Source organism: Eleutherodactylus coqui, chromosome 10 (assembly GCF_035609145.1).
Source record: "Eleutherodactylus coqui strain aEleCoq1 chromosome 10, aEleCoq1.hap1, whole genome shotgun sequence".
Taxonomy (NCBI): domain Eukaryota; kingdom Metazoa; phylum Chordata; class Amphibia; order Anura; family Eleutherodactylidae; genus Eleutherodactylus; species Eleutherodactylus coqui.
The window spans coordinates 88,403,454-88,410,266 of NC_089846.1; the positions used below are offsets into that span (position 1 = coordinate 88,403,454).

Consider the following 6,813-nt stretch of genomic DNA (forward strand, 5'->3'; position numbering starts at 1 on the left):
CATTGCAAATGCGTTTGCGAAATTGAGAAACTCAGGTCAAGTAGATAAATCCGTTCTCCTACCGTTACCTATCCAATGTGAGCAACTTATTGAAAGGTGAACAATTAGGTTCCTAGTCTTCAGCTTATAATAGCCAACCAGTATAGGCAGCAAGGAGTGTCGGAGGGTTGACTGGTTCAGTACCAAAGCCCATGACCAATTGGGATGGGGGGGGGGGGGGGGGTGGGGGGTGGTAATTAGTAATGCTGATAAGAGGTCATGCTGTAGTTATGGGGTAGGAGATGTTACATGAACTTCTACAGCTTGAAACAGCTCCAGAATCCACAAGAGAACAGTCAATAGATCAGATACTTAGCGGCAGCCCGGCCTTTTATTTTCTGCACTTTACAATGCAGTTCTCTACATTAAATTATTTCCCATCTACAAGACTAAAAAAACACTGAGGGCTTTGTTATTTCATCGTGATCCAGTGAATAAAGGAAAACAATGAACATGCAGACAATTCAAACCCCGAGAGCTTCACTATAATCGCAGAATCAAAAACACAGAAATACATTCATGACGCGTTTTAGTCCAGAATCCCATTATCAACATCCATCGGGTGACTTTGTATCAAAGGTCCGCTGATGTATTATCTATTTAGACCAGAGGTGGGCAGCGTATGCCTGTCTGTACTCTGTGCAACTACAAACCCCAGCAGGACTTTGCGTAGGTAGATTTTTGTACTATCACAATGTAAGGAGGATGAGACACTCCTTCCCCAACCAAATAATAATCTTTATTTGCATAGCGCCATATATACTTGGAGACATTTACTAGGACATACTATATATACCATCAATGCAGACCATAGAGCTTCCATGGGGCTCATATGAAAGTGGGGGCCACTCAAGCTGATACTGTTACCCTTCCTATGTGCTGCATGAACCTACCCAAAGCTCCCTCAATCAACAATCACAGTCATGTAAGCAATGCCATAGGTTTGTGTCACTCAACTTCCCTTCGTATGGGAAATGTGTGTGCAGAAATTAAACAATGGGATCTTGTGCCCCAAAATTAAGTGGGTAATGACATGAATCAGAGGCAGTAGGAGCCCCAGTTTGGTTTTCACTATTGGCCTCCGTCTTCCCTCCTAGACATTTACCTTTACCAAGAAACATTCCTTCATGTACTGCTTTATATGAACCCAACCTCCTTCATCAAGCCATTAACCCTACTAGTTATTGGAAACAACCATATCAGTCAATACATTTTACATGGATCAAGATCTCAATTCCCACACTAATGATGTTTATCGTCCCACTGCTTAATGATCCCATTCCATGCTACAGCTCAATGTCACCTAACCCTAAGGAGATACATATTTGCAGCTCATTGAGATGAAATAAGTCAATAGTTTTGCCTGCATTCCTATAAAAAAAACCTTATGGAAACGTATCCTGGTATCATCAGAAATATGCCAGAAGATAAACTCAGCTCTGCTGCATCTGTAGATTGACTCCAGAGCTGTCAATCAGCCAAAACAATGTCTTGGCTCAATACATCCAAATATCACAAGATCTTGTAAGAGCTAAACACCAGCTCCTGACACCCCCCGGGCGTGTTTATTTTTGCAGTCTTAAAACTGCATGTAAATCCATCATGCTAATGATATAGATCAGTCTTTGGTGTTATCATGTCTTGAGCAAAGGTTATTACAAAGATTAACAGTAAGGGTGGAGCCCTATGGCTGGATTCTTCGGTCCAGTTCTAGAATCAAATATTAGATCTGATCCTCAGGGTTTCAATGTTAATACGGTCAATGGCCATAGCCTGTGCATGGATGCATCACAATCCACACTGTAGAGACATTAAAGCGACAAACGTTATTATGGGGGGCAGACCACATTGACATTTTCTGCTAATTCTCTCCTTCCCTACCAGTTTTGCACATACACCAGCTAATTGCTCATTAGGCCTATCGAATGGTGAAACATATGAAGACGTGTCCCCAAGGATGACCCCTGTTCCACACTCTTGAGCAAAGACACAAACTTATTTACTAAATGATCATGGTTGTTAATGAGAAAAATAATATCTTGCAGAGGAGGCAAAATCAATGTGTTCGCCTATAACAACACATCTGTAAATGACTGCAGTACCAGTTTCACACCCCAATAGTAGATCGTTTCTTGGTTATTGTACTTGGAAATGAAGGAAGAGTCTTGCCTTAGGAAATGGTTTAATAATGTCTAGTAATGAAATAAGTGCACTAATGAACCCTAAACCAGTATCAAAATGCTCATTAATGGAAATCCCATTTCCATTCCATCACACTAGACGTTGTGCCATTGTGCATAATCCACATGAGCTATTTAGTAGCCAAATGTCAAGCAAGGTATAGGTGAATGTAGTAAGTGGGACACACATGGGACTTTCTTGTGCTGCGCCACATTTGACCTTGGGCGAAGGTGCCATTTCCAAAGTGATACACTCAACACTTGCACTGCCCACTTTCCAAATCCCCAGCCAACTTGATATTATGTCAATTAATCTCATTGATCTAATGATTAATGGCTAAGAGAAGGCAAGTCTATATCATTTAATGGCATTCAAAGTCTCCAGGGTGTTTTGCAACGGACTCCGAAAAAGCAAAAATGAATACAAAACTCCAATCGCCTATTTAGATTTATACTGGAGATGGCAAAAGGCAACAACTATGAGACCCTTAGTTTGAAAATATACTACCTGCTAATCCAGCCCTTACTCGCAGCATTACACATTGGGAACAATTACAAGGGCAGTTTAAATCCTCAAACAGAAGCTTTTGAAGGACCAAAGCAAGAAGAAGCTTTTTATATTTTCTGGCAAGGATCTGCCCTATAATGTACAAGACATAATTGAAAAAACTTTGCTTTGTCTTTTACACTTTTTTTTCCAAAAACAGTGACTGTCTCCTGAAACCTTACAGACGGAAAGGAGCAAAGATCTCAAGATGTAGCTTGTAGTAGAGTCTGATGGGTTCTAAGAGAACTCATGGACCAGGTGAGCAGCAGGGATGGAGTCTTGTTACACACCAGAGTAACTCAGCCTGATGCTGGGAGCTTTGTACATCATTGCAACAATATTGCTTATCTTTTCCTTTGCTGACTCCCCATAGTTTTTGCCACTAACCACCTAATTTTCCTCATATGATTAATCTAGAAGTGTTCTTCAGTCATAAACATGTTGGGGACCATAGCAAAGTTGGGATTAGTGCACCCACAGATCAACCATAAATACCGACCTCATTCCACTAGCCATTTACTGTATCTCAGTATACATGATCCCTTAATACCATCATGACCTTTGAAGAAATCGCTTCGCTCATGAACTTCTTCATTATTTTGCTCTACATTGAATACAAATGTATGAGAAGACCCCAGGTTCAGATCTTTGATTTTCTCTACCGCAGAAGAAAACCAATCTCACAGAACAGACAGCACAACATTGCATTGAAATGATCCTTCAAGCATAAAATAGACATCTTCTCAACCTTCCACCGAAGAAAGAGCCTATTCTGAGAAGCACAAGGTGGGCACATTGATGAAGAAGGGAAAATTGAGTTCACATTGTCAACTCAAAGATTGCATTTGAGGAATCTAGAAGACTACATGGGAGCAAGGAAAGGTTCCCTCAGCTTTTTTCAGCCAAGAATTATAGTGTACAACCCTAACGTCCACAATTAGAAGACTAACACCAACAATATCCCAACCGGTAACCCTACCATATGCAGAGCCCAAAATTAATATCTCTTTTCTCAGCTCCTTAAGACCTACCAGGAACAACACATCTCTTATTTTTTCCGCTCATTGAACAATCCAAGACGCCTGCACGTTTCCAAATTCAAACACCCCATGCGTCTTACTAAGTAGGAACACTCTGCGTGGGAAATTGGCACTCGAGGAGAAGTGAGATAAATCTTGGAATCTTCACATTTCCTGACTGGATTTTTTCTTCCTTCCTCACCTCCCTAGAACAAATCATCATCATTCTGGATTTATTGCATGATAGGTAATGACATGTATCCTGGTGTCATGAATTATGGAGACAACATATGGGGAATTATGTGTACCTTGCAGATGGGAAGATAGATAGATACCGGTGACAACCACAAATAGTTTGTGTTGCAATTTAAAACAGCCATTCTTTTTAGTTTACGGCTCTGGAGCCCCAATGGAAAGATGTATATTTGTTGTCAGACTGATTCTGTTAGACGGGGAAATTTAAAGCTTCCTCCAAGATTGATGCAGAGCACTGGTCTGCATTATGTACGACTCAAGCAACTGTGGCAAAACGTTTTATTCTGAAATTGATTTTACCTGGACACTACTTGTGCGTGTTGAATATATCTACAGCACAGACATTAATCAATATCACCCTGCAGAGGATGATGGCATCACATAGCCAGGCTCCTTTAATACCCAATAATAATAATATTAATACTTTAATTCCTCTGTCGCTGACTGCGTATAACCCGGCTCCTCACTATGGACCCTTTCTCTTACACATTACTGGCATTTTGCTGTCAGATGGTCATTTTTGGCTATGCATCTACTGCAGACAGAGGATAGATTTTTTTTCTACTTGCTTTCCAGTGGCTCAACATAATAATACTGCGTTGATGCTCAAAGAATGGGCTCAGCTAAACAGAGAGTCTGTTCATTGAAATATACAAGAACTGTTCAGCACTACAACTAGCTCCACTCCTGCAGTTGGCTTGGCATGTTTAATACCGCACATCTTTAGCCTAAGTGCCCAGTAGAATTTACATGGCAGCAGCTCAGGGCACTGTCCATAACACCATCCATATATTATTTGTATATATCACACATCTATTATATGTACATGTTGTTTTTTGCCCTCATCTATTTATAAATATCTACACAATGTAACTAGAAAATAGATTATTTATTTATATCCTGCACCTTCTAAAGCCACTGCAGATACATATGCTCCAGGTTTCCTATTTAGCATCGGTGGAGCCTGGACATGTATCTCTGTATCTTCCTCTACCAGTTGCATTTAACTCCCCTTATGCAATGATCACCTATGTATTTCACATCACCAGGTGCCCCTAGAGTGTTTCATGCTCCCCACTCCCTGCTTGACTATCAGTACTGCAGCCAAGTGCTCCTGCCTGACCAATGTACAACTCCAACCCATCACTGCAATCCCCTTGGCCATTAGAGATTCATGTCTGTTCCAGCTGACAAGGAGTCCAGCTCTGCCACTAAATGGGAATAAAGACACAACACACAAGTTGCAATGGGCTATTGCTCTCCTTACCTGGCTCTTAAGATGCAGGTACATATTAAGACTGAAAGCACTGACTGAGGGATGCTATGTATGATCCTCTCTGCATGGCAATAGCACAGCTGTCTAGCTGGAGGGTAAAATCTTACATTACACACATTTAGTGAGAGGTGAGGAAGCATTCACCAGCCACCTGCATGTGCAATACATGGAAGTGATGGACAACCCCAGCATCACCATCCACTCGTCAATAGCAGTTAATTGGATTTGCATGTGAAGAACAAGGCTTACTTTCATGTGACTTGACAGTTCTGCGCTCAGAATCCTAATTCAGGGACCAGTTGGTGTATCTAAGCCCTGGCACTGAATGGGCACCCTGTCCCTGTGACTCCTGGCTTACCTTTAATTCCTGTATGGCATAGATGGTGGTGTGATAGTTCTGCAGCAACTCCAGAGCATCATTTACAATAATGATAGCAGTCCCTCCGCTGGCAAGTTGAACCATTCACTGCTAACCCTGGATTCAATAGCTCCTTCTTCATTCCATGCGAGTCCCCAGCAACACCAGCAGCAAAAGGCTGGATCCCTCGTTGAACCACACAGAGTATCCAAAGTTCTGGCTGAGTCTTCTTATGGGGATCAGATCAGTTGTCAGCAATGCAATTCCATACAGCAAGGCAGGTGTGCTACCTTCCCAAGGCTCAAAGTCTACTCACAAGTTGAGATGTCAAGCTTCATTGCAGAAAAGGATGCAATTGCACAGATCTTATTCCTTAGAAGAAAGTGATCTGGTGGTGATCCCTGCAGGCAGATCCTTCATACTATTAGGTGACCACCAGAGCTGGGATGATGCTTGTGTCTTGCTGTAAGTGACAATGTGTCTGCTGGAGGAGACCTCAGAGTCTATGATGAGCACTGAGCAGCTCCAGCCTGCTGTCTGAATTCAGCACTGTACAAGCTAGCATTCCTCTCCACCATTGACATCACTGAGGGGAGGGGCTTAACATGCAAATCATGGAACCTTTCCCTGGATATTTTTTTGCTTGCTCTTAAAGGTATCTTGCTGAATGCTTCCACCCTCAGTCCACTTGCAGGAAATCAGGACTGCAGCAGCATCTCCTGTAGATGCCTTCTGTATTTCTCCTATGGCCATGGACCTGTCTGTTGTGAAGCTTTGATTTGCAGTGATTTGTTGCACTTGATCACACTGATACAATATATGGTGCAAATGGATACAATGTAGTAAGTGTAGAAGACAGTATAGACGGAGCAGAATGCACGAAGCTCCGCAGGGACAAAGTGCTGCTTAAAATAGAGCAATTCTCTGTTACACAAGGATTCCTGTGTGGTTAAAAGCTGCACCACCAAAAGCAATCACGTCCTTTAATGTTTAACCCCTTTCCTGCTGCTGGCAGTGCGCTAGATGCTGTATGTGTGTATTCGCAGGCAGGCACACCGTGCATACGGTTGGTGCAGGGGGGTCACTACACAGAGATACAGGAGTCGGGGGCTTTAGAGATGGATGAGGTGGGAGGGCTG

General features: G+C 42.3%; 1 protein-coding gene across 1 annotated transcript in view; it reads right to left on the reverse strand.

The window, feature by feature from the left end:
• PCDH11X (protocadherin 11 X-linked) overlaps positions 1-6,192 on the reverse strand; it is a 1,234,289-nt gene extending 1,228,097 nt beyond the window's left edge. The window contains exon 1 of the mRNA XM_066582088.1: positions 5,675-6,192. The gene's annotated coding sequence lies outside the window, so the exon portion shown is untranslated. The remainder of the gene's footprint in view (positions 1-5,674) is intronic.
• Between the last annotated feature and the right edge of the window lie 621 nt (positions 6,193-6,813).